Source organism: Sus scrofa, chromosome X (assembly GCF_054392235.1).
Source record: "Sus scrofa isolate SSC_HxYL_T2T_F1_AM1 chromosome X, Sscrofa_HxYL_maternal_Yorkshire_Landrace_v2.0, whole genome shotgun sequence".
Classification (NCBI taxonomy): Eukaryota; Metazoa; Chordata; class Mammalia; order Artiodactyla; family Suidae; genus Sus; species Sus scrofa.
Window position 1 is genome coordinate 4039024 of NC_139401.1, and position 27181 is coordinate 4066204.

Consider the following 27181-nt stretch of genomic DNA (forward strand, 5'->3'; position numbering starts at 1 on the left):
ATCTATCCATAAACTAAAAATAAAGAAACAAAAGAAAAAAAAGAGGCTTTTGTTTCCAGATAAGGCAGGTGGCTTCGATTTTTGGGCCATTCTGTGTCTTTTTTTAAAAAATTAGAGTTGATTCACAACGTTGTGCCAGTGTCTGCTGTACAGCCAGGTGACCCAGTCGTACCTGTAAACACAGCCCTTTTCTGATCTCATGGTCTCTCTCAAGATGTCCTTTTTTTCCCCTTGGCCCTTTTGGCTCCATCTCTGTGATTCTGATTTCAAAAAGGTCAGGCTGAGGAGTATGACTCCCGCAGGGGGTCCCTCGAATGCTTCAGAGTCTAGGGCGGCGTGGCCATACATGGACGGCGGGTCATACCTCTTATTCCTCTGTGGGATGCCTGGCTGATGCTCGTACCCGTGTCTGCAGGCAAGACAATCACACTGCATGACGCATGCGAGGGGGACCTCTGCCTGCCCAAGTCTGTCTCGTCTTCCCCAACATACTCACCTGTCTCATCTTTCTCTGTGCCTTTATTAAAGTCCAGTTATGTGCAGTGTTGTGTCCATGTCTGCCATACAGCAGAGTGACCCCGTCCTACACAGATTTACATTCTTTTTCTCTTACTATTGTCCATCCTGGTCCGTCCCAAGAGACTGGACAGAGTTCCCTGTGCTGCACAGCAGGCCTTCATGGCTTGTCCATTCTCATTGTCACAGTTTGCATCTACGGACCCCCAAACTCTGCGTCCAGCCCACTCCCTCCCCCTCCCCGCGGTTCACATCTTTCAGCGCCAGCAGAGAACAGGGAAAGGGCTCCCAGTTCTCTGGAGAATCCTCCATCCTTCCCAAGCCTCCGCCACCTTCTCCAGGCTGTTGGCATTTCTCCACCACCCCACCCGCCTCCCGTCCCCCGCCCCACACACCCCGAAAACTCCGACACACCCCACGTCATGTGGGTCTTGCATCTGGGGAGCGGGAGAAATAAGACCTGAGGACGGCGGACGTCAGCAGCGGGATGCAAGCGGAGCCCAGGCGACACAACCCATCTGCGCGCTCCAAGGTCCCTGCAAACAGCGCACGCCGAGCCTCCGTCTCCCTCTGTCTGTCTGTCTCTCTCACACTCACACACACACACCCCATGACAGCACAAACCGGGCACCTTCGCCTGGAGGTTTCGACAGCCAAGCACAGCTCCCCTCTTACAGGGACGGCCTTGTGCTCACAGGGAAGGAAAAGGCATCTCCGCCCCCGAGGTCACAGCAGAGGGTGGAAGAAACCGCCCCGGGGGAGGCGTGGCAAAGGCGGAAAAAAACACCTTCCTCTCATCAGTGGGGAAGGACCTCTGCTCTCCCTCCGCCCCGAACCCACAAACGGTCCCAAGGGCAGGAAGGTCACAGAGGGACCCCAGGCAAAGCCTGGGCCCTTCAGACGCCACGTGGAAGAGCGCCCCCCACCGCCAGTTGATCTCTGAAAACCCACAAAGGGAAGCACGTGTGACAGCAAACTCCTGTTGTGGCTGGTGGGGGCTGTTTTCAATTGGTTTAAGCTGATGGGGGCTGTTTTCAGTTGGTTTAAGCTGCTGAGGGTTGTTTTCACTTGTGGGGGCTGTTTTAAGTTGGTTTAAGTTGGTGGGGACCGCTTTCAGTTGGTTTAAGTTGGCACAGGTTGTTTTCAGCTGGTTTAAGCTAGCGTGCATTGTCTGCAATTGGTTTAAGTGGGTGTGGGTTGTTTTAAGTTGGTTTACATTGGTGGGGGTTGTTTAAAGTTTGTCCCGGTTGGTGGGGGCTTTTTTAAGTGGGTTTAAGTGTTTGGGGGCTGTTTTGAGTTGGTTTAAGCTGGTGCAGGTTGTTTTAAGTTGCTTTAAGTTGGTGGTGGTTGTTTTAAGTTGGTTTAAGCTGGTATGGGTTGCTTTAAGTTGGTTTAAGTTGGTGGGGGTTGTTCCAAGTGGGTTTAAGCCACTAAGGGTGGCTCTAAGTTGGCTTAACCTGCTGTGCGTTGCTTTAAATTGGTTGAAGCTGGTGGAGAAGCCGCGGGAAGACGGTTGTTTTAAGTTACCTGGAACTGAAATCACTTGGGAAAAAATCCACAGAGAATGAGAACAGCAGGGGTAGGCTGCCATGCCAAGGACAAAAGACACAATTCTGGTCTTCATTTCAGGTCCGGGGGTCAGAGGGGGTGATGACAGACCTAACAGGGAGGCCACCTGCTCCGATTTCAGCCAAACAGGCAGGACCCTGCATCCCCCTCTGCTCTCCTCCCATCCCCCACAGCACCTTCTAAGGAAAACCCATCAAGGAACCAAACACCAGAAAGCCACCACCACCCATCCCGGCCCCTGTGCTGGGAGGGGACCCCACAGCGAGCCTGGTCCTGTTGGGGTCACCTGCACATGGTCATTCTAAATCCTCCCCCTTCTGGAGGGTCCAAGTGTGTCCCCCAAGACAATGGTTCAATTCCTAACCCCGGTACCTGGGAAAGGGAGTTTGTTTGGACAAAAGGTCTTTGCAGGTGTGAGGAAGTGAGGGGTCTGAGAGGAGGTCCTCCTGGATGAGGGGGGCCCTCCCTCCAAGGACAGTGTCCCCCTAAGAGACAGAGAGGAGACCCAGACACAGAGGAGAAGCCACGGGAAGACGAAGGCAGAGACGGGAGGGAGGCGGCCACCAGCCCAGGGCCGCCTGGAGCCCCCAGGAGCTGGAAGAGGCAGGAAGGACCCTCCCCTGGAGCCTCTGGAGGGAGCAGGACCCCGGGACCCCTTGACTTCAGATGTCTGGTCTCCAGGGTGGGGGGTGGAGTCCTGCTGTTTTAAGCTTCCCAGTGTGGCGGTTATTTGTTCACGGTTTTGCAGGCAGAACCCAACAGGCGTTTTCCTTGCTATCCCCCTTCTTTTTTGAGGACACGTTTGGAAATCAAAATTGACAGGTTTCCAAGAGCCCCAGGGTTCCGTTCCCGGCTTTGATACACTGATGCGGTTTGGGAAATTGTGGGGAAATTTGCAGGCCAGTGCGGAAGACACCCCCAAACAATGCGCGGTCATTCTGCAGGGCGCTGACGAGCAGAAACTCCCAGAAAAACCAGGAGCATTCCCAGAAAGAAAAGCCCGTCTGTTCTAGAAGAGTGATGAACTTTCCAAAAGCGTTATCAAAAGAAGCCTGCAAACTGTGAGTCTGTTCCCAGAGAGGATAAGAGATGGTTAAGAATAGCAACATGTGCTGGGCAAAGGAAGCAGTGCTGGGTTTCCACCCTGGTGGGTGGGTAAGTCCCCCGGTCCTTGGCCGGGAGACGCCCCCGCCAGAAAAGGGGAATTTCTCCAGGCGACTTGACAAGAGGAAGTTTCACTGAGAAGGCAGCCTGATTCCACATTCCTTGATTTTTTTTTTTTTTTTTTTTTTTTTTTGTCTTGTTAGGGCTGCAGCAGATGGAGGGTTCTAGATCCTGGGTCGAATCAGAGCTGCAGCTGCCGGTCTACACCACAGCCACAGTCACACGGGATCCAGCCACATCTGCGACCTACACCACCACTCACAGCAACGCTGGATCCTTCACCTGAGGAGCGAGACCAAGGATCGAACCCACGTCCTCATGGATCCTATTTGGATTCATTTCCCGCTGAGCCATGATGGGAATTCCCACATTCCCTTTTAGGAACTGCATTTTCACTTTGTCAATGTGTATACATGCATAACGTCCTGCCCTAAACGTGGAGGTAATTACATGAACAGTTATGACATGAAAGTCTTGCTTCTTTGCCAAGACCTATTTTTTTTTTAATCTCTGGGATTGCAGAAATATCAAATAAGATATGGAATATCCCTTTATCCCTCGCTATTTTAGGGCCGCGCCCTCGGCATATGGAGGTTCCCAGGCCAGGGGTCGAATCGGAGCTGCAGCTGCCGGTCTACCCCACAGCCACAGCAACACAGGATCTGAGCCGAATCTGCAACCTACACCACACCTCACGGCAACGCCAGATCCTTCACCCACGGAGCAAGACCAAGGATCGAACCCATATCCTCATGGATCCTAGTCAGCTTCATTAACCACTGAGCCACAAGGGAACTCCTATCCCCTTATCTTTGCCTAGATACCCCAACACTGGGGACTTCTCAGAAACACTGCACTTTCACTGCTTTATAAGGCCGAGACCGTCAAGTAACAGTGTCTGACACACTTTCTTCTTGGGTTCGAAGGGAAAAGGCCCCGTAACAAAGCACGTATCCACGCTGTGAGGATGAAAGGGGTAGAAACACACCATTTGAGGGCATGTTTAAGAAGATCCATGACTTTCCCAACCACGGACGGGGCAACCTGAAATACCACCACCCCTGGCATGACGTGTGGATCAGCATTCAGAGAGGCGTTCCCGTGTTCCTCCAGGGGTTAAGAATCCGACGACAACAGCTCGGGTCCCAGCCCTGCACAGGGGGTTCAAGAATCTGGTGTTGCCACACCGGTGGCACAGATTGCAGCCGCAACTGGATGCAATCCCTCGCCCCGGCGGGGGAGGGGAGAAAAAAAAACAACTATTTCCCGTATGCGCCTAAATATTAAGGAATTGAACCGCTCATTGCACCTAACAAGAAATCACCTGATATGTTCTTCCCGTTTCAGAGATTCAGAAATAAGTCATGGTTCCCTAAAAAGGCCTGAGCTCCCACTGTGAAGGGTTTGCTCTACCTCGGATGAGATCTCGTCCTCACGGTGAGGGGCTGGTAGGAGCTTATAAAAGTAATTTTTTTTTTTTTTAAAGGCTTCACCTGTGGCATATGGAAGTTTCCAGGCTAGGGGTCCAACTGGAGCTGCAGCTAGCTGCAGGTCTACACCACAGCCACAGCAACGCCGGATCTGAGATGCATCTGCAACCTACACCAGAGCTCACAGCAACGTCGGATCCTTAACCCACTGAGCAAGGCCAGGGATCAAGCCCGTGTCCTCATGGATCCTAGCAGAGTTCTTAACCCACTGAGCCACCATAGGAATGCCTATAAAAAATTCTTTAAAAAAAAAAAACAAAAAAAAAAACCTCTGGAGCTCCCACTGTGGAGCAATGGGTCTTGGGAAGTGCTGGGATGTAGGTTCGACCCCTGGCCTGGGACAGTGGGTTAAAGATCCAGCGTTGCTGCAGCTGCAGCTTGGATCTGATCCCAGGCCTGTGAGCTCCATATGGAGCCAAAAAAAAAAAACAAAAAAACAAATCAACCCTATCTGGTACCCTGACGAGTACTACGAACCTCAGGATAATCTTTGAGGACGCCCCGTCTCTTACAACCACAGAGTCCCCATTTTTTTAAAAAAACTGGCTGCACCCATGGCATGTGTAAGTTCTGGGGCCAGGAATCGAACCCATGCCGCCACTGCAACCTGCGGAAACCAGGGATCCTTAAGCTGCTGTGCCACGTGGACACCACTCAGATTCCAGACTGGACTGGAGACATTTGCTAAGGGCATCCGTAAAGAAGGTCCCCTCCTGCTCACCCACCTCTCCCGTCTGTTTACCTGGCGGTCCAGTGGCAGGAAACACCCCCCTCCCACCTGTCTTCTCTTACCTGTATCCCCCCCCCCCTTACATAAGGAGGAAGGGAAGGATGGACAGATAGACAGAAGCTGGGATGGATGGAGAGACACAATCAGCACAGACGGCTCCGTCAGCCTATTTCCCAAAGAGGAGCTAAAACCACATCACGACCCACCTGACAACGACCCAGAATCCCTGCCTGGACTTAATCACAGCCCACACAACATCAGGACGGCCCCAACTCCTCCTTAAGACCTGTCAAGCTTCCTGCTGTGCTCTATCTAGTCATGCACGATGGAGGATAATGTGAGAAAAAAGAACGTGTGTGTATATATATATATATATATATATATATGCATGCATGTGTGACTGGGTCACCTTGCTGTACAGGAGAAAATTGACAGAACACTGTAAACCAGCTATGATGGAAAAAAATAAAAATCATTAAAAAAAATAAATTGAATCTCTATAGGCAATCCTCCCTCCCTAAAAAAAGAGATTAAACACAGCCATCACCTGGCTTCTGGCATCCGCACCCTCACAGGTGAAGATGCCCAGGATCTGGACGCTACTAAACTCACCTCGCCTCTCATCCCTGTCCCGCAAGTAACACTTTTATTGATACTTTTTGAAATGAATGTACAGTTGATTTGCAATGTTGTGTCCATTTCTGCCCCACAGCACAGGGAGCCAGGCATTTGCAGACACACATGCCCTTTCTCACGCGATCTTCCATCTATCCCAGGACACTGCACAGAGTTCCCTGCGCTGCACAGCAGGACCTCATGGCTTCTCCGTTCTCAGGGTCCGGGTTTGCACCTACGGACCCCAAACTCCCCATCCCCCCCCGGCAACCCCACGTCTGATCTCTGTGGCTGGGGGTCTGTTTCTGTTCGGCAGACAGGTTCATTGGTGCCCTATTTTAGATTCCACATGGAAGTGATATCTTACAGTATCTGTCTGACTGACGTCACTCAGTATGAGAGGCTAAGTGCGTGTGTCCTTTTGCATTAGAAAATACTCTCCCCAAATGACACGCGGCCACACCCACACATGTGCACAAAGTACGATGTATGGTTTTGCTCTTCCTCGTCTCAACTATGGAAATTCGAAACTCCATGGGGGGCGAAGACGGGCTTTGAAAAGCAGCTGCCCTAAGTTAAAGATTTGGCGGAGGAGTTCCCATTGTGGCTCAGCAGGTTAAGGCCCTGACACCGTATCCACCGGGCGATGAGGGTTTGATGCCTGGCCTCACTCCGTGGGTTAAGGATCCAGCGTTGCCGTGAGCTGTGGTGTAGGTCTCGGATGCAGCTCGGATCTGGTCGCCGTGGCTGTGGTGTAGGCTGGCAGCGGCCACTCCAATTTGACCCCTCGCCTGGGAATTTCCATATGCTGCAGGTGCAGCTATAAACAGAAGGGGGAAAAAAGATATTTTTGGACCTTTATATGGAAGGATAGTTGAATTACACGTTGCCCTTGTTTCAGGCGTGCAACAAAGCGACTCCGTTATACACACACATATCGATTCCTCTGCAGATTCTCTTCCCTCCTAGGTGATGACGATACATTGAGTATAGTTCCCTGCGCTGCCCGGTAGGTCCTTGTTCTCTGTCTGTTTTACATACGAGACTGGGTATCTGTTAAACGCAACCCCCTAACTTGTCTCCCAGCCACCCCATCCTTCCTCCACTGTCTTCCGTCTTCCGTCATTCTCACTTGAAGCGTCAAGGCCCCCTGTGCCTTGCCCACGAGCATCCCGGATGCTACCAAAGCAGAGCCAGGCACAGTCAAGGGCTCAGTGTGGGGATGGAGAAGCCCAACCTTGCCCGAAAGGCAGGCGGAAGTTCAGGCAACAGGCCAGCCAGGGCGGAACACCGCCACAGGCGCAGAGAGTCCAGCAGGGACAGCGGCTCCTGTCCACGGGGCTCTGAGAGCCTGGGAGCATTTCAACACAGGTTCCACCCCCTCACCCCCAGGGAGCAGGGCTCCCCTCCCCCACTCTACAACCCGGCCAGCCCCTGGGTTTCCAGGGAACACTCTTTGTCCTCACCCTTCCTCCTGCGCGGGAGGGATGAAGATACCAAGGTCACCCCAGGACGTTTGTGCTGAGATCACCACTGGGACACGTCTGACAGATCCTGACTGCGCTTCAGCCCCAAGGGTGCCTGAGGATCTGAGCCCCCCCCCTGCCCCCGCCGCCACCCCCCGATGCAGCAATTCTGCAAGATGGGGACTCCAGGGCAGGTCTCATTCACCCCTAACTCGCCAGGTGCTCCTGGAGCTAGGAAGAAATTCCCAGACACCTCAGGGGAGGCTGGTCCCTGGTGGGTGGGCTCTGAGGGTCCCTTCCAAAGCCCTCCCATCATCAGTGGAACCCACACGGCCCAGTGTCGGCCGTCACCTCCCTGTACCTGCAACACTGGCTGCAAGCTCCCCTCCATTCAAGGGACGCTAAGGTTTTTGTTTGTTTGTTTGTTTGGTCTTTTTTTTTTTTTTGCCATTTCTTGGGCCGCTTCCGCGGCATATGGAGGTTCCCAGGCTAGGGGTCGAATCGAAGCTGTAGCCGCCAGCCTATGCCAGAGCCACAGCAACGCAGGATCCAAGCCGCATCTGCAACCTACACCACAGCTCACGGCAACGCCGGATCGTTAACCCACTGAGCAAGGGCAGGGATCGAACCTGCAACCTCATGGTTCCTAGTCGGGTTCGTTAACCACTGTGCCACGACGGGAACTCCGGGACGCTAAGGTTTTATCTCTTTCAACATTTAGACTGGTGAAACTCGTTCAGGAATGTTTCAAAGAATTTAAAAAAGAAAAAGGATATATAACTTCTAAGGAGACTGAAAGGAGGCCGCATCTTAATAAAATGCCCCTCTTGATGGTGATTTTTGCTTCTGTCTGTTGAAAAGGTGTTTGCAAAAAGAACAAGACACTGAGCTGCAGGCCTGGAGTGAGGGGATGAGGGCAGATGGGGGCCAAAAACAGGGGTGCCTTTGCCTGAACAATTTTCTTTTTTTCCTAGGGCCGTACCTGCAGCATATGGAAGTTCCCAGGCCAGCTGTCAAATTGGAGCTGCAGTTGCCAGTCTACACCACAGCTACAGCAACATGAGATCTGAACCACAGCTGCAACCTACACCACCACTCAGGCAACGCCAGATCCTCAACCCCCTGGGCAAAGCCAGGGATCAAACCCTCATTCTCACGGATACTACTGTTGGGCTCGTTCCTGCTGAGCCACAAAGGGAACTCCAAATTTTTTTAAATTTTTTTATTTCTGAACTATAGAAATGTCTTACGTACACAATAGCTAAATATATGTTACCTGATCAATTTAATACGCACACATTAGACAAGGATGCCAAAATAATTACGATGCCTTGATGAAAGAATGTACTGCTGTCAAACCTATCTCTTTGCCTTAAGGATTCCTCTCCACCAAAGTCATATCAGAAAAGATTACAGGAGTTTCCTGGTGGCGCAGTGGGTTAAGGATCCATCACTGTCACTGCTGTGGCGTGCATTCCATCTCTGGCTTGGGAGCTTCCACATGCCAAAAGACGCAGCCAAATAAAAATCTCAGAAAGAAAGAAAAGATAATAAACTACATTACATGACATCATTGCACCCCAAAAAAAATTTTTTTTAAAGAAACGATTGTAAACTACATTACAGGACATCGTAAGTGGGTAACGTGGGTACTTCTTTCAAAAGTTGGATTCTGGAATTTACGGCTGCAAACAAGTTTAGACAAACTTCTGTTTTATCGGGGGGTAGGGAGGAACCTTTAGAAGGTGTTTTAAAGAACCTGTGCTGGGAGTTCCCGTGAGAGCTCAGCAGTTAGAAGCCCTACTAGCATCCATGAGGATGCAGGTTCGATCCCTGGCCTCGCTCAGTGGGTTAAGGATCTGATGTTGCCGTGAACTGCAGTGTAGGTTGCAGACGCAGCTCGGATTTGGCGTCGCTGCGGCTGTGGTGTAGACCAGTGGCTACAGCTCCAATTCGACCCCTAGCCTGGGAACTTCCATATGCCACAGGTGCAGCCCTAAAAAGACAAAAAAAAAAAGAATGTGTGCTAAGTCTGATTCAACTTAAAACCAAGAACTAGACACTTTGAAAGAGTGAATTTTATGGCTTGCGTATCATATCGTAATAAGCAAAATTTATCCCAAATGATGTTTGTTTTGGATAAAGTTATGAAGGCTTTTTAACTAAGCCTGGAGCCTGAACTTCAAAGATCGGTTCCGCTGAGCGCTGGCGGGGAGGAGTGGGCTTTGTGAGATCACGCGTCTAGACAGCGCGAAAAAAACCACCAAGTAACTGCTCCCAAATGCTGCTGAGGCCAACATTCCATTTCACCGTGTCCTGCTTTAAAAGATAACAACAGAGCTGATAGAACCACAATTCTTGCACTGACAGATGACTTACTGAGTGCTACTCCCTGATGGCAAGGATACGAAATGTAGAATCACAGAATACCAACCGTGCCAGCTCCAGCCCCAACACGGACAAAGGCCACACCAGGAAATGCCTGGAATTCCCGGCCCCGCCTTCGCTTTCTCTCAGCAGATGTGCTTGGTCTTTGTATGTTCACTGCGCAAAGCCGGCCAAGTGAGAGCAGCAGCCCTAAACTGCCCCCAGGGGGAGGTGATTAAGTCACAGAAACAGCCCCCCAGCTCCAATGACCAACAGTGCATCAGCAGGTTTCTCCACCTCAGCATGATGGACAGTCTGGGTTAGAGGATCCTGTGTGCTGGGGGTGTCCAGGGCACTGGGGCGGAGGGTGGGGGGGAGTTGACCCACCGCAGGCCAGCAGCAGCCCCCTTTCTGCTTGTGTGACAATCACGATGTCTCCAAGTGTCCAGAGAAAACAGCAATGCCCTCGGCTGCAAAACAACTGCTCCAGAAGATGGGAAAAGGATGGATGGATGCATGGATAAAAGACAGATGAGAGACAGGTGGAAGAAATAAAAATAATACTAGGTAGAGGCATGCACAGATACAAAGATGCTTTATACGCATACACACATACATCCATAATAAACACAGAGTGATACAGAGATGACAGAGAAATACAGACAGATGTAAATGGATGACACAGATGATTGAGACAGATGAGAGAATAAACAGGTGGTGGTGGCTGGACGGATGGATGGATAAAAGATAATAGGTCAGTGGGAGACAAGTAACAATGACGACAGAGAGATACAGTAGTGAGATGACAGACGGACAGACGACAGATATAGATACATACATAACGGAGAAGAGAGATGACAGATGACACAGAGATGACAGAGAAACAGAGAGAGAAAAACGGGTGAGATGGATGACAGATTACACAGATAGGAGACGGACACATACACGGAAGGAAAGAGAAAAATAAAGGAGGATGGATGGATGGATGGATGGATGGATGGATGGATGGACGGACGGACGGACGGACAAAGAGACAGAGCCTCCAGAAGCTGGAAGAGGCAGGAAGGACCCTCCACTGGAGCCTCTAGAGGGAGCTCAGCCATGGGACCCCTTGACCTCAGACACCTGGTCTCCAGGATGGGGGAGCGTGGGTGCCTGTGGGTTTAAGTCCCTAGTCTGCTTATCTGGATGGAAGTCTGTTCTGGGAAGAACCAGATCTTATCTGGAAACAGGGTCTTTGCAGGTGTGAGGAAGTGAGGGGTCTGAGAGGAGGTCCTCCTGGATGAGGGGGGCCTTCCCTCCAAGGACAGTGTCCTCCTAGGAGACACAAGAGGAGACCCAGACACAGAGGAGAAGCCACGGGAAGATGGAGGCAGAGACGGGAGGGAGGCAGCCACCAGCCCAGGGCTGCCTGGAGCCCCCAGAAGCTGGCGGAGGCAGGAAGGACCCTCTCCTGGAGCTTCTCAAGGGAACCCAGCCCTGTGACACCTTGACCTCAAAACATGTGGTCTCCAGGGCTGGGCAGAGGGTGGAGATCTGTCGTTTTAGGCCACCTGGCTTCTCACGGCTTGTGACAACAGCCTCAGGAAGTTAACACAAGGGACCCCGTCGATATCAGGGCAGACAGACACCCCCAAAGGCAGTGGCCGCCAGCACCCAAACAAAGGTGTAGCTGAGAGCCACGCCTTTGGGAGCCACCAGCTGCAGGACGACAGCTAACGTCACAAGGATGGGCAAGTTCCCCCTTTGGACCTTGAAAAATCCCTCCTTGAAACGTCCAGCCGTCCTGCAAGAAGCTCTTCCTGTTGCTCCTTCACCGGAACATCCTATTTTTGTTGATGGAGACAGAATCTTGTCACACTTCTCCGAAATTATGACTCAAAGGAAAACTTTAAAAAAAAAACAAAAAACCTTATGTTCCCTTTTTGTTTTAATGGTCTCTCGGGTTCCACGAATTATGTGCTTTTTCTGGAATCTTGGGTCTTTTGCCGTCTTGATGTCTCGGACAGAGGAACCTACTGATCAAGACAAGGCTGATGGTCTTTTCCTATTAAGACCATAAACAGTAAATGCTGGAGAGGGTGTGGAGAAGAGGGTTAGGGTGGGAACGGAAATTGGTTCCACCACGATGGAGGACAGTCGAGAGGCTGCTCAGAAAACTAAACAGAGAATGACTGTAGGATCCAACAACCCCACGCCTGGGCATCTCTCTGGAGAAAACAATCCTCTGAAAAGATCCATGCACCCAATGCTCCTTGCAGTACTAGGTACAACAGCCGAGACATGGAAATAACCTGTATGTCCATCGACAGAACAGTGCATAACGAAGACGTGGTCTGTGCATACCGTGGAATATTACTCGGCCATGAAAAAGAACACAATAATGCCACTTGCAGCAACATGGATGGACCTAGAGATGATCACACGAAGTGAAGTAAGTCAAACTGAGAACGACAAAGAGCATACGAGATCACTTCTATGTGGCATCTAAAATACGGCACTATCTACAGAACAGAAACAGACTCACAGACATGGAGAACACACGTGTGGTTGCCAAGGGGGAGGGGGAAGGGGAAGGGATACATTGGGAGTTTGCGGTTGACAGATGCAAACTATTGTCTGTAGGATGGATAACCCACCAAGTCCTCCTGCAGAGCACAGGGAATTATATTCAATATCCTGTGATCAACCATCATGGAAAAGAATACGGCAAAATATCTATGTGTGTAACTGAGTCACGCGGCTGTACAGCAGAAATTAAAACAGCGCTGTCTGTCAACTCCACTTCAACAAAAGACATTAAAGAGAAGAAAAAAAGAAAGAATGAGTCTCTGGAGGACCACTCAAGTTTTCGTGTGTGAGTGAGGTTGGGATGCTTGGCTTTGAAAGAACAGCCAGTTCTTGCTGCCTTGCTTTTTTTTGTTTGTTTGTTTTGTTTTGTTTTTGGTCTTCTTAGGGCTGCACCTGCAGCATAGGGAGGTTCCCAGGCTAGGGGTCCAACTGGAGCTGCAGCTGCCAGTCTACACCACAGCCACAGCAATGCAGGATCCGAGCCTCGTCTGCCAGCTACATCACAGCTCACGGCAATGTCAGATCCTTCACCCACTGAACGAGGCCAGGGATCGAACCTGCATCCTCATGGGTACTAGTTGGATTCGTTTCTGCTGAGCCACAGCAAGCACTCCTGCCTTGCATTTCTGGACAGAGAAAACTTCCAACGGTGCGGATGGTTCCCTGGGCACTGTGTTCACAACAGGGGGACGTGGTGGTCGCCAGAGAAGTTCCCTTTGAGCCTCAACCCGTGCAGTTCCTTCTTGCTGGGTGTCTACACCTACGTTATTCCTGTGTCCCTGGAAATGCACTGTGGTATCAGTTTAACGCAACCTTGGAAAAGGTAGACTGTGAGCGTGTGTGTGCGTGTGTGTGTGTGTGTTTATACTTTTCTGTTTCTGTGTGTGTTTCTGTGTTTGTGTGTATTTCTCTGTGTGTATGTTTGTGTGTGTGTGTGTATTTCTGTGTGAGTTTCTGTGTTTGTGTGTCTGTGTTTCTGTGTGTGTTTTTGTGTGTATTTCTATTTCTGCCTTTGTGTAGGTATATTTCTGTGTGTATGTGTATTTCTCTATGTGAGTTTCTGTGTGTGCAAGTGTATTTCTGTGTGCTTGTGTACTTCTGTGTTTGTGCAGTGTATATTTCTCTGTGTGTGTTTCTGTGTTTGTGGGTGTGTGTAATTCTGTGTGTTCCCGTGTGCAGGGTGTGCAGGTAGACAACTGTGTGCAGGCAGACTGACACATGAAAGTCTCCGACCGTATTCACGATGGTGAGAGACTAGGAATAATACACACACACACACACACACACACACACACACACACACAGTGACAGATCTCGGAGATATTTCAGGTTCAGTTCCAGACCACTGCAATAAATCAACCGTCACAATAAAACGCGCCAGAGAGATTTTTTTGATTTCCCAGTGCCTGTGAAAGTGATGCTGAGGGAGTCCCTGTTGGCTCAGGGGGTTAAGGACCCAGCATTGTCACTGCTGTGGCTCAGGTTTGATCTCTGGCTAGGAGCTTCTGCATACTCCAAGTGTGGCCAAAAAAAAAAAAAAAAAACTGATGTCCACTCTCCCCTGTAGTCTACTAAGTGTACAACACTTTATGTCTAAAAGACAAGGCAGAGACCTTCATTTTAAAAGGCTGTCTTGCTAAAATATGTGAACTGGAACTCCCGCTGCGGCTCAGTGGGTTAAGAATCCGACATAGTGTCTGTGAGGATGCAGGTTCAATCCCTGGCCTTGTTCCATGGGTTAAGCACCCAACATTGCTGCGAGCTATGCTGTTGAGGTTGCAGATGCATCTCAGATCCGCTGTGGCTGTGGCTGTGGTATAGACTTGCAGCGGCTGCTCTGCTGGGACTCCATCTGGGAACTTCCAGATGTCACAGGGGCGTCCGTAAAAAGAAAAACAAATGAATCAATAAATAACACATGCTACCCATCCTGAGCCTTCAGTGTGTTGTTGTCATAGTTACGTGAAAGCTCCCGGATCACAAATACGGACACATTTGAAATACGGCGAGAATTACAGGAATGGGACCCAGAGCCACGCAGCGGACAGACGCTGTTGGAAAAACGGCCCCGACAGGCTTGCTCACGGAGGGTTACCACAAACCCTCCATCACAGAAAAATGCAATTAGCAGCAAAGCGCAGGCAGGCATGCTCCACCTGCATACCTGTTCTCTAGGGAGTAAACCATGAGTCTCCCGACAAGTTCTCAAGAAAGCCCGCTGGTCCCTTGGCGAACTCAATCGACCCCTCGGTGAGGAAGATGTTTTGCTTTGAAATCCTCACGTCACCTTTCCTTCGGACCGTACAGAAACAGCAGAGACACTAAGAGGGCTCCGTGCAGGATCAGGCACCAGCGATGCTTAGAAAATAGGAGCTGGTTTTAATGGCTTTCAGAAAACACCCGTTATATCTCTGGACTTTCAGTGCGATTAGGGAAAGGTCTTTTGGGTGTGTCGTGTATCTCAGGTGTCAAATGAATTGGGGGAGAGCCAAGAATATTATTCAAAAGCTGTTTCGGGAGTTCCCCGTGTGGCTCAGTGGGTTAAGAACCCAACACTGTCTCCATGAGAATGCGGGTTCCATCCCTGGTCTCACGGAGTGGGTGAATGATCTGGCGTTGCCGTGAGCTATGGTGTGGGTCGCAGACAAGGCTTGGACCCCACGTCGCTGTGTCTGTGCCGTAGATCGGCAGCTGCAGCTCCGATTCCACCCCTGGTCTGGGAACGTCCATATGGCATGCGTGTGGCCCTAAAAAAAAAATTAAAAAGATCCTGAGGTGCAGGCCCCCCCAGGAGGATAGAATTCTGATGTCTGATTTTGTTTACGTATGTGATTGTCAAGGTTCTGAAAGATGGAAGGCAAACCCCTAGGGCTCTTTAAAGTCAAAAGACGTGAGCTTGAATCAAAGAAAGAAGACAGGGATGATCCCGCAATCTCACTCCTGGGCATCTATCTTTCCAAAGATAACCTAATTAGAAAAGATCCATGCACCCCTATGTTCACTGAAGCACTCTTCACCACAGCCAAGACACAGAAGCAACTTAAACATCCACAGACAGAGGAACGGATAAAGAAGATGTGGTGCATGTACACCATGGAATATTACTCAGCCATAAAAAAGGAATGGAATCATGCCACGTGCAGCCACACGGGTGCAACTAGAGATTCTTATACAACATGAAGTCCGTCAGATAGCAAAAGACAAAAAGCGTATGATCTCACTTACACATGGCATCAAAACTACGGCACGGAGGAGCCTAACTATAGAACAGAAACAGACTCAGACCAGGAGAACAGAGTGTGGTTGTCAAGGGCGGGGGGGGGGGGGGGGGAGCGGAATGGAGGGGGAGTTTGGGGTTCGTAGATGCACCCGAGGACACAGAGGACAGCAACCAAGTCCTAGTGCACAGCACAGGGCAGCCTATTCACCTGTGATCAAGCATTACGGAAAAGAACACGAAAAAGAATACCTATGTATAAATGAGTCCCTTTGCTGTATGCCTGAAACCAACTCAACACTGTATGTCAACTCTACTTCAATAAAATAAATTTAAAAAAAAAGAAGTTGGGGGTATCTGGGGGTTGCCATAGCAACACTGACTCCGCACACACCATCTTCAGGGCACCAAGGCGTGTCGGACGCGCTGCTAGAAGGAAACCAAGAAGTCTGCTACCCTACCGTCTAGGAGAGACGGGTGAGTCTGGAACTAGTCATACCAACCTGGTGAACCGGTCAGGCTCAACTAGTCCTGCTGAGTCTACTCAGGAGCCTGTCTTGTCTGCATAACAGTCAGGGCTGAGGCCACCAGATGGCTCCAGAGCTACAATGATCCTTATAATTCATGATAGGAGAAGGCCAGGATTCAGCTCAAAACTCATTCTTGGTCACAGACAGTAGTACTAAAACTGTGTAAGGTCCGAGTTCCCGTGGTGGCTCGGCAGGTTAGGAACCCAACATGCCTCCGTGAGGATGCAGGTTCAATCCCTGGCCTCGCTCCGTGGGTGAAGGACCCAGCGTTGCCGTGAGCTGCAGTGTAGGTCACAGATGCAGCTTAGATCTGACGTCGCTGCGGCTGCGGTGCAGGCCGGCAGCTGTCGCTTCCATTCTGCCCCTGGCCTGGGAACTTCCATATGCCCCACGTGAGGCCCTAAAAAGCATCTATGTATCTACACACACCCCACACACATGCCACGTCCTCATCCATGCCTCTGTCAATGGACACGTAACTGGCTTCCATGTCTCGGCTCTTGTGAAGAGTGCTGCTATGAACACTGATTGGGGTGCCTGTGTCTTTTGGAACTGAAGTCCCAGGAGGGGGACTGCTGGATGATATGGTCCCCCTGTATTTAGAAACACCTACAAACTTTTCGCCTGGCAGTAAAGATGCCCATTATTTGCATCTTACCTATGTCGAGATCCAGCCTTCTCTGACTCACACAGCTCAACCCCAACGCCCCCACGAGCTCGGGGCTCCGTGCGTCTCCCCTCCAATCACACCTGCCCCGATCCCGGCCACCGCCACACCTGCGCTGTGAACGCCTCGCCTGCTTGTCGGCCCCGATTCCACGCCTCACAATGTCTGCCCTTCCCTGATATGAATTTCTATGTATAAGCTGCTTGAAAATGTGACGTGCAATCCTGCCTCTTTTTTCGTAACGGCCACACTCACAAGGCATGTGGCAGTTCCCAGGCCAGGGGTGGAATCCAAGTCGAGTCTGTGAGATCTGCTGCTACAGCAGCAACGCCAGATCCTTAACCCACTCTGTCCAGCCGGGGATCGAACCCACGTCTCCGAAGCCTTTCTGAAGGTTCCCTCTTCAACGCACCATCCGTGGAGTTCTCGTCATGGCTCCAAGGTTAACGAACCCGAGGATCTATGAGGATGCGGGTTCGATCCCTGGCCTCGCTCTGTGGGTTAAGGATCCAGTGCTGCTGTGAGCTGCGCTGTAGGTCACAGATGCGTCTGGGAACCCGCGTTGCTGGGGCTGTGGTGTAGACTGGCAGCTGCTGCTCCGATTGGACTCCTAGCCTGGAAACTTCCATACGCACCGGGTGCGGCCCTAAAAAGACAAAAAACAAAAACAAAAAAGAAAACAGCACCTGTTCAAGATCAAAGGCGTCATTTGAGACAAAAACATGCTTCCTTCCCATCAACCGTCTTCCTCTGGGACTGCCTCGAGCTCCCCACATATCCAATGCCACCCACAAAACCCTGTCTCCCCAGACCAAGGACTAAGAAGCCACATCGTCCCCCAGTGGGGTTCGGGAGGGAGACCTGAGGGTGTCTTAAAAGCCCCCCGGCCCTACGCTGGGTGAGCACCCATCACTGTGTGCTGCAGGTGAACCGTGTCCTGGGCAAGCACGGGGAGCTTAACGTCTGCTTAGAAAACAAAAGCGAGCCTGTCTTCCAGTGCCCGTGCCTGACTCCTGCCCGGCCGGAGCCAGGGGACGCGTTCCCAGCCCAAGGCATGTTGTCCTTCAAGCCTGGGCACGGCGGGCATGCCACAGCCCTGGGCACGGCGGGCATGCCACAGCCCTGCTCCAAAGGGCGACGCCACACCAGCCACTCGGGAGGTGAGGCACAACACCGGCAGCCAATAAAATCAACCGAAAGGCAGTGTCTCAGTTGCTCAAGAATCTTGATGAAAGCTACTCACCCCATCCTGAAGGCCCTCCAGTAAACTGTGCCTTCCCTAGAAAATGACGGAAGACAATATGAGAAAAAAAATGTCTATCTATGTGTGACCATGTATGGGCCACGCTGCTGTACAGCAGAACTCGAAGGAACACTGTAACTCAACTAAAATTAAAAAAAAAAAATCTTAAAAAAAATTTTTTTAAATGACACGAATGAACCTGTCTACACAACAGGGAACTCTATCCAGTCTCTTGGGAAAGAACTTGATGGAAGATACTATAAGAAAGGGAATGTGTGTATATGCATGACTGGGGCACTTTACTGTACAGCAGAAATAGGCCAAATACTATAAATCCACCATACTTTAATTAAAAAAAAAAAACAGAAAAAGAAATTGTGGTATATACACCATGGAATATTACTCAGCCATAAAAAAGTAATAAAATAATGTCCATCTGCAGCCACACGGATGGATCTGGAAATTATGCTACGAAGTGAAATGAGCCAATCAAAACTACAATGAGGTGTCACCTCACTCTGATCAGAATGGCCATCATCCAAAAGTCTACAAACAATAAAAGCTGGAGAGGGTGTGGAGAAACAGGGAACCCTCCTACACTGTGGGTGGGAATGCAAACTGGCACAACCACTATGGAAACCAGCAGGGCGATTCCTCAGAAAACTAGTCATAGAACCACCATAGGATCCAGCCGTCCCCTGTCCAGGCGTCTATTCAAAGAAAACCATCATCAAAAACATCCAATCACCCCTATGTTTACAGCAGCCCTATTCGCAAGAGCCAAGACATGGAAACAGCCTTAATGTCCACCGACAGAGGAGTGGATGAGGAAGATGCGGCCCAGAAATACAATGGAATACTAGTCAGCCATCAAAAAGAATGAAATCATGCCCTTTGCAGCAACCCGGATGGACTTAGAAATTATCATACGAAGTGAAATCAGACAGAAAGACAGGGGTCACAGGAGATCACTAATACGTGGACGCTAATGAAAAATGATACAAAAGAACTTCCAAAACGGAAACAGACTCAAAGATTTTGAACCAAAGTCATGGTGACCAGAGTCGAAACGGCATGGACGGAATAAATTAGGGGGTTGGGATTGGCACACATGTGCGACTATAGTAAAATAAATAGGTAACAAGGACCTACTGTGTAGCACAGGATAATGAATCAACACTGCGTAATAACCTCTATGGGAAAAGAATCCAAAAACAAATGGATATGTGTGTGTGTGTATATATATATATATATATATATATATAAAAGACAGACTTTGCAGGAACCTGAAACCAACACGACGTGAAAGTTAACTGGACGCCAACAACAACAAAATTTTTTTAAATGCCTTCTTTCAAGCACCCACACCCAAGAGTCCTGCTCTTTGTGCAACTGAGTGATTCCTGGGCTGGACTCGGTCCCCCCCACCTTATAATAATGCTGCTATGAACGTTCCGATCACTATGCGATGTGTGTCACGATTCCTGGGTGTCTTTTCTGGGGGCAGAAGGAAGCAGCCTGGAACCCTACCGTCCCACGTACCGTGGCTCCCTTCTAAAGGAAGAATTCACACGCCCCCTCTGGGGGCCGAACTGGGGTCTATCTACCTGGGAACTACCTGCCCTGCTGACCCAAGGGGACAGCCGGGGCCGCGAGCTTGGACGAGGCGGCGGTGCTCTGGTTTCAGCAGAGTAATTGTCCAAGTCCAAAGACCCATAGCGTTTTCCACAGTGCGCCAGACTGCCACCCCATCAGCCACCGGTGCCCGTGGGTGTGCGCACCTATGTCTGCTCCGGGAACCATCGCGGGCGCACACGTACCGCTCAACGTAGACAGGAACGCACACCACAAAATCACCAGCCAACTACATAAAGATGCAGGTTTTCCGTTTTGCAAAGGCAGAGCCCGCTGATACCGCAGGCACCCGACCTGCCCACCGAGCCATCTGTCAAGAGCATCCCAAGGTCTAGACTAGACAGGAGTTCTCGACGTCAAGACCACACACTTGCAAGCAGTTCGACCTGACGGGCTGTGCCCTCACGTGACTCTGGCTTTTCAGGAAGACAAGCAGCTGCCCTGAAACGCCCTGCACATGCGGGCCCGGCTTCTGGAGCAGGTGGCCAATGCCTCATTTTCTCCGCGCTTATGTCTGCAGCTTGGTCCCCAGGGGAAGCAGCTGGGGCTTTTCACACAAGGAGGAGGGAGAGGAACGAGCACAGGCTGGAAGAGGGACCCGTCAACCCACAGGAAGGCACAGCTGCCGAGGAGGGTCACCCAGCCCCAGCACACAGAGCACAGCGGATTGGCCAGTGACCTGGAGGAGCTGGGCTGCCCAGGACGGCGGCAGGCAAAGATGCCCCCGGCTTAGCAGGTCTCCTGGGTCACAGGTTTGTTTTTTTTTTTAGGGCTGCACCATCAGCATATGGAGGGTCCCAGGCTAGGGGTCAAATTAGAGCTGCAGCGGCCGGCCTACACCACAGCCACAGCAATGCGGGATCTGAGCCACATCCTCGACCTACACCACAGCTTGTGGCAATGCCGGGTCCTTCATCCGGGGCTTGAGGCCAGGGGCCGAACCTGAAACCTCACGGACACTATGTCAGATCCTTAACCCGCTGAGGCACAATGGGAGCGCTGAAGGTTCCATTTCTTCCATGGTTGTCTGAGACACTCAGGGCCGCAGTCCAGAAGCTCCATCAAAATAAAGCACTTTAATACCAGCCAAAGCAAATAAAGACCAAAAAAAAAAAGAAAAGAAAAGAAAAAGAAAGAAAGAAAGAAAATAAAAGGGGGGCGAAGAAGAGAAAAGGAAAGGAAAAAAAAGAAAAAGAAAACTACATAAAAAAGAGGAACACAAACCCAAAGCAAGCAGAAGACCTAACACAGATTTGAGCAGAAATCAATGAAGGTGAAAAGCAGAAATCCACACAGATAGTAACAACAATGGAATTCCCATCGTGGCGCAGTGGTTAACGAATCCAACTAGGAACCTTGAGGATGCGGGTTCGATCCCTGGCCTTGCTCCGTGGGTTAAGGATCCGGCGTTGCCGTGAGCTGTGGTGTAGCTTGCAGGCGTGGCTCAGATCTGGCATGGGCTGTGGCTGTGGGGTCGACCTGCAGCTGCAGCTCCGACTGGACCCCTAGCCTGGGAACCTCCATCTGCTGCAGGTGCCGCCCTCGAAAGACAAACTCAATACCGTCATCACCACGGTGACCAGAAGCAAGGGCTCTGACCAAAAGCAAGGCAACCCCTGCGGCAGCAGAATCTGTCACCCAAATGAAAGGCGAACTCACCCGTTCAAGGATGAGCTAGATCACAGGCTTCGGCAGTAAAACCTCCCCCAACAAGAACTACTCATGTGCAAGGAGACAGGTGAGTCTCTGACTCACTGCTTTTCTTTTTTCCAGGTAAGTTGTTTTCTGAAGGTGTCAGGATAGATAAATGGCACCTATTGCCCAGGCAGAATTTCCAAAAGAGGAAAACTCTAGAGAGAGTTTGCCTTGGTGATGGCCTTTCCGATTTGGGGAGGTCCTTCCAAGGCCAGCGTTCTCCATCTCTGCCCTCTGCCGAATGGTCATCTTTGGAATCGACCCCAAACAGAAGGTGGCCGAGGACCCACCTCTCGCCCCTCCCTGCGAGCCCCGGGCGTGAGCTCCGGCTCTGCCTCAGCACACAGAGCCCCACGTGTCTGCCCCCCCCCCCCCACACCCCAAGATGCCGATCCCAGGCGCCCTCGGCCTCACAAAGGCTTTCTTTCAGCAGAGCCTGAGCCCCGCCAGCCTCACCCAGCCTCAGATCTACACCGCCCTTTGTGAGGTGAAGGGGCTCCTGAGGTAAGGATCCCGCCGGGTAAAATCATCCACCGAATTAAAGGTCAAGCGCTTGCGAGAACCCTGGGGGGGGCGGGCTGCCCCCTGGGGGGCTCTGCCTGCCAAACCTCCCTGACTCGCAGCCTGTCATCACCGATCCGCCAAAACAAACCACCTGGGGCACCTGCACATGAGCCGGGCTCAGGAGGCGAGGGTGTGCAGGAAGTCATGCACGGGAACCCGGACGGTGGCAGACGGCTTGCCTGCTTTCTATTACCTGCTCAAAAACCCTGTGGGACTCTGCTCGGGGGACGTGGGATAAAGCAGTGTGCAAGGTGCCAGAAGTGGAGCTTCTGCTCAGAAGCGCAATGAACCAGTGGGCGGGCACCTCCGACGCCCAGGGTCCAGCCTGGACAGCCCTCCTGGACTCACTGCGACGGGACGGGTCAAGCAGGGGTTGGGGAGGGTGCTGGAGGCGCCTGGCTGGAGATGAAAGGCTGGAAGGAGCACCCAGCGGTGTCTGACAGGGAGCTCCCACGTGGGGACAAGGCTGACGCACAGGGCGGGCAGGAACCGCCCACAAGAAGAATCTCCCGTGCCCCGGTCCACCCCCCCACGCCTTCGCTCCATCCGCGGTCATGGCGGATGAGGCGCATCCGACGGGGCGAGTCTTGGGGACGCTGGGGTGGCTTGAACACAGGAGCCGGGGGACAACTTCAAAAGCACCAGGTGCCAGAGGCAAGAATGTACAGTGGAGAAAAGACAGCCCCTTCCATACAGGGTGCCGGGAAAACTGGACGGCCACTGTCCACGAAAGAAATGAGAACCCTTCCTAACACCAGACACGAAAATAAACTCCCAATGGATAAGACCTACATATAAGACCAGATACTATAAAACTCTTAGAGGAGAAACACCGGCCAAACACTCTCCGACATAAAGACAGCAACATCTTCTCAGATCCACCTCTTAAGAGTAATGACAATAGAAACAAAAATAAACAAATGGACTTGGTTAAATGTTGCTGCACAGCAGAGGAAACCCTAAACAACACGAAAAGACAACCCACAGAATGGGAGAAAATCTTTGCAAAGGAATCGACTGGACAAGGGATTCATCTCCACAATTTATAAGCACCTCCTCCCGCTCCATACCAAAAAAACAAACAACCCCATCAAAAAACGGACAGAAGATCTAAAGAGATGATTCTCCAAAGAAGACATACGGATGGCCAAAAAACACATGAAAAGATGTTCAACATCACTCATGATTAGGACAATGCAAATCAAAACCACGATGAGGTACCACCTTACACCAGCCAGAATGGCCATCATCCAAAAGTCCACAAACAATAAGTGCTAGAGAGGGTGTGGAGAGAAAAGAACCCTATTTCACTGTTGGTAGGATTGTAAATTGGTGCGACCACTGTGGAAAACAGTATGGAGATGCCTCAGAAAACTAAAACTAGAACTCCCATTTGATCCAGCAACCCCACTCCTGGGCATCTATCCAGAGAAAACCATGACTCACAAAGACACATGTACTCTGATGTTCATTGCAGCAGTATCTGCAATAGCCAAGACATGGAAACCACCTAAATAAATGTCCATCGACAGACGAGTGGATCAAGAAGATGTGGTCCATAGACACAATGGAATATTAGTCAGCCATGAAAAGGAAAGAAATAACAGCACTGGTAGCCACATGGATGGACCTGGAAATTATCATGCTAAGTAAAGTCAGTCAGACAGTGAGACACCAAAACCAAATGCTATCACTGACATGTAGAATCTGAAAAAAGGACCCAGGGAACTTCTTTGCAGAACAGATACGGACTCACAGACTTTGAAAAACTTATAGTTTCCAAAGGAGAGAGGTTGGGGGGTGGGGGGATGCACTGGGGGTGTCTGATGGAAATGCTGTAAAATGTGGTTGTGATGACTGCTGTACACCAATAAATGTAATAAAATGCATTAAGTAATTTAAAAAATAAAGGGACTGCATGAGGGGAAAAAACCCAAAAAGCAAAAACAAAAGCACCAGGTGTCTGTTCATGCCCTCTGTCCTATAAGAACGTAAGCCAGGTACCCAAGGGACTTCCGCCTCTGTGCCTTAAGGATGGAGCAGCCCATGTGGCACCGTGACCCCCCAACCCCGCACAGAACGGAGATCCCACCTGTGAAGTGGGGGGAAGGGGACGCTCCTGGGATTGGTGTGGCAGAAGCCTCCAGAGTGTCGGTTTTATCATTCCGGCAAGGGTCGCCTGGGCAAAAAGAACCTGCCTGTTTACGTAAGAACATACCTGTGTTGTCAAGTTAGTCAACTTGCTCAAGACTCCTTGAGGACAATCCTCCCTCTGTCACCTTCATCTCCCTCCTCCACGCGCCTGCGTGTTGGCTTCTGGGATCCCATGTGGGCATGGCCACCCGCCCAACATGCCTGCCCAGCCTGCTGTCCCCTGGGGTCAGAGCTGCGTGCCTCAAGGTTCCAGACACTCTTGAGGTCAGGCTTTGTCACCTCACCTCGGAGCAATCCTGTCTGCTGTGACATCAGAACCAGTTCTGCTGGACCAGCACAGGGGAGGGACCAGGGGAGGGACCATGAGAGGGGGACACAGGTCCAGTCCCACAGGAGAGGGCACATCCAAGAAAGCCTCAATTAACTCATCTGTCCACCCCAGCGTGCGTGCATGCACACACACACATAGATACACACACCCCTCCAGCCCCATCCATCCGCTGGTCCTTGGATCCAGCTCTTCTCCTAGAAACCAACAGACAAGCTTTTTATCATCACCGTGGCTTCTCCCTTTACAGACAGCCATGCTGCCGCATCATCAAGGCCAGGCTGGGAGCAGCTGTCCAGCCAGCACGATCTCCCAAGAGCCTTCATGACCCAGAAGAGGCATCCACAGTCCCCTAGAAGAAGCAGGTGGCACACAGGATAAGATGTCCTGGTCCTCCTCCCCAGAACGTGGGGACACTTTTGTTCACAGGGCACAGGGCAAGCTGGGTTTCCGGGGCTCATTACTGATGCTCATCAGTTCATCCTTAAACAGGTGGAAGTGCAAGAGGATTCTGGGAGTCCAGTGGAATCACCAGGATCCTTAGAAGAGTAAGAAAGAGACAGGAGATGGAGAAACAGCAGCATGAGAGCAACACGGCCCAGAGTTCCCACTGTGCCTCCATGGGATGGGTGGCGTCGGGGCAGCGTCAGATGCAGGTTGGATCCCCCGCCTGGCATGGTGGGGTAAAGATCCAGCACCGTGGCAGCTGAAGCTCAGATCTGATCCCTGGTCCAGGAACTTCCATGTGCTGTGCAGTGGCCAAAAAAAAAAGAAGGAAAGAGAAAAAAAGGAAAAAAAAAAAAAAAGAAGGATACGATTCAACAGTGCCCTCTTCCTTGAGAAGCCCAGGCATTCGGGCGGCTTCCAGAAGCTGGAAAAGGCCAGAAAACAGATTCTGTCCTGGAGCCTCCCAAAGGCGGAAGGTCCTGCCCGCACCTGGAGTTTTCACCGCGTGACACCTGCTTTTCAGATTCCTAACCCTGGGAACTGCAGGCTGATGAATGCACGCTGTTTTACGCCACTGAGGGTGGGCTAATGTGTAATGGGAGTCCCTGCTCAAATGCACGACCTCCACCAGCTCCTCGCAATGTGTGCCTCGTGTTCTGAGCCTGTCTCGTGCGCAGGCACCATGCAAATTCCTTCCAGGCGGTTTGGGTGGCGTCACAAGGAGGCACTCTGTGCATGAGGTGTGGACGCACCAGGTCGGCTGCAAGGAGCAAGCGCCAACTCCATGCAAAGACCAGCGCCATCCGGCCCTAAAGATGAGATGAGCCTGTGATTGGAAAAGATGACCATGATGGGGGTGGGGGTGCGGGTGGGGGGAGGGTGATGCTTGTCTTGCTTCTGATCAGCCCAGTCTACCTGGAGTGATGGCCAACTATGCATCATGGGAAACTCCAAAGGCACTGCAGTACCATGTGATGCATTAACAGGTTCACGGGATTATGGGCTGGACAGTGACCCCTCACCAAAGAATTTCATGTTGAAATCTTAACCCCCAGGACCTCAGGATGGGGCTATGATAGGAGACGGGTCTTTCAAGTGGAGATGAGATACATGAGGTCACGAGGGGGGTCCTGATGCCCCAGGACGGGGGTCCTTAGAAGAAGAGGAGGTCAGGACACAGACACGCACAGAGGGACGGCCCTGTGAGGGCACAGGGAGGAGACAGCCATTGACACGCCAAGGAGAGAGGCCTCGGGAGGGACCCGCCCTGCCCATCCCAGGGGCTGAGACTCCAGCCTCTAGGATGGGGAAAGAATGTCTGTTGTTTAAGCTCCCAGGTCTGTGGTACATGGCTTCTCCAAGCAAACTCCTGCAACAGAGTCCATCCAGGGAGTTCCTGTTGTATCACAGTGGAAACAAATCCGACTAGAAACCAGGAGGATGCAGGTTCGATCCCCGGCCTCGCTCAGTGGGTTAAGGACCCAACATTGCCGTGCGCTGTGGTGTAGGTCGCAGACGCGGGTCAGATCCCGAGTGGCTGCGGCTGTGGCGCAGGCCCACAGCTGTAGGTCGATTCGACCCCTAGCCTGGGCACCTCCATGTGCCGCAGGTGCTGCCCTAAAACAACAAAGAAAGGAAGTGAAGATGGGGATGATGGCAGAGGTATGAGGATAAAGACAGGGAGATGCGGGCACGTGGCCACCGGCGAGGAGAGGTGCTGATGAAGGCTGTGGTGATGAGGCTGGGACCACAGAGCTGTCGCACAGACACAGCAAACTTCACACGCCCCAGACAGGACTCTTGGTCTTTTCCCCCAAAGGCTGTTCCATCCCGGACGCCCTCCGCCCATGTCCCCGAACGGCAGCACCGGCCTTCCGATGACAGCCCCCAAACCGGGGACTTTGCCCTGACTCTGTCTCCAACACCGTCAGGAACCCCTGGGCTAGTCTCCCCACGAAGCCCGGGGGCAGCGCCCACTCCCGGGGTGACTGCCTTTGGAGACAAACCCCTAAGGAGGCAAAGAGGGGGCAGAGGGGAGCGGCCCCTCCTTCGCAGCCACGACCATCCCCCGTCCCTTGCTCCAGCTCTGTCCCCAAACACACCCCCCCCAGGAAAGGACATGAGAGGACGCAGAAGACGATGGCCACCCGCCCGCCAGGAGCCAGGCGCTGTGACCAGAAACCCACCCAGCCAGCAGCCTGAGCACACGTGTG

At 51.5% G+C, this 27181-nt stretch overlaps 1 protein-coding gene and 1 long non-coding RNA gene across 10 annotated transcripts in view; one reads left to right on the plus strand and one right to left on the minus strand.

Moving 5' to 3' along the window:
* LOC106504268 (protein kinase cAMP-dependent X-linked catalytic subunit) overlaps positions 1-27181 on the minus strand; it is a 96817-nt gene that overhangs the window by 62271 nt on the left and 7365 nt on the right. For 2 of the 9 annotated variants that reach the window (XM_085007076.1, XM_085007071.1), the window contains exon 1: positions 1148-1423. The exons of 2 other annotated variants lie outside the window; for them this stretch is intronic. The gene's annotated coding sequence lies outside the window, so the exon portion shown is untranslated. Of the gene's footprint in view, positions 1-172; positions 410-496; positions 1498-5531; positions 5655-27181 lie in introns of those variants that run through there. 5 more of the 9 variants (XM_085007072.1, XM_085007074.1, XM_085007077.1 and 2 more) reach the window with 5 other exon arrangements.
* LOC106508248 (uncharacterized) lies at positions 1369-3712 on the plus strand. Its single transcript, XR_014834954.1, has 3 exons — positions 1369-1507; positions 3030-3146; positions 3393-3712. It is a non-coding gene; the product is annotated as an uncharacterized LOC106508248 (long non-coding RNA).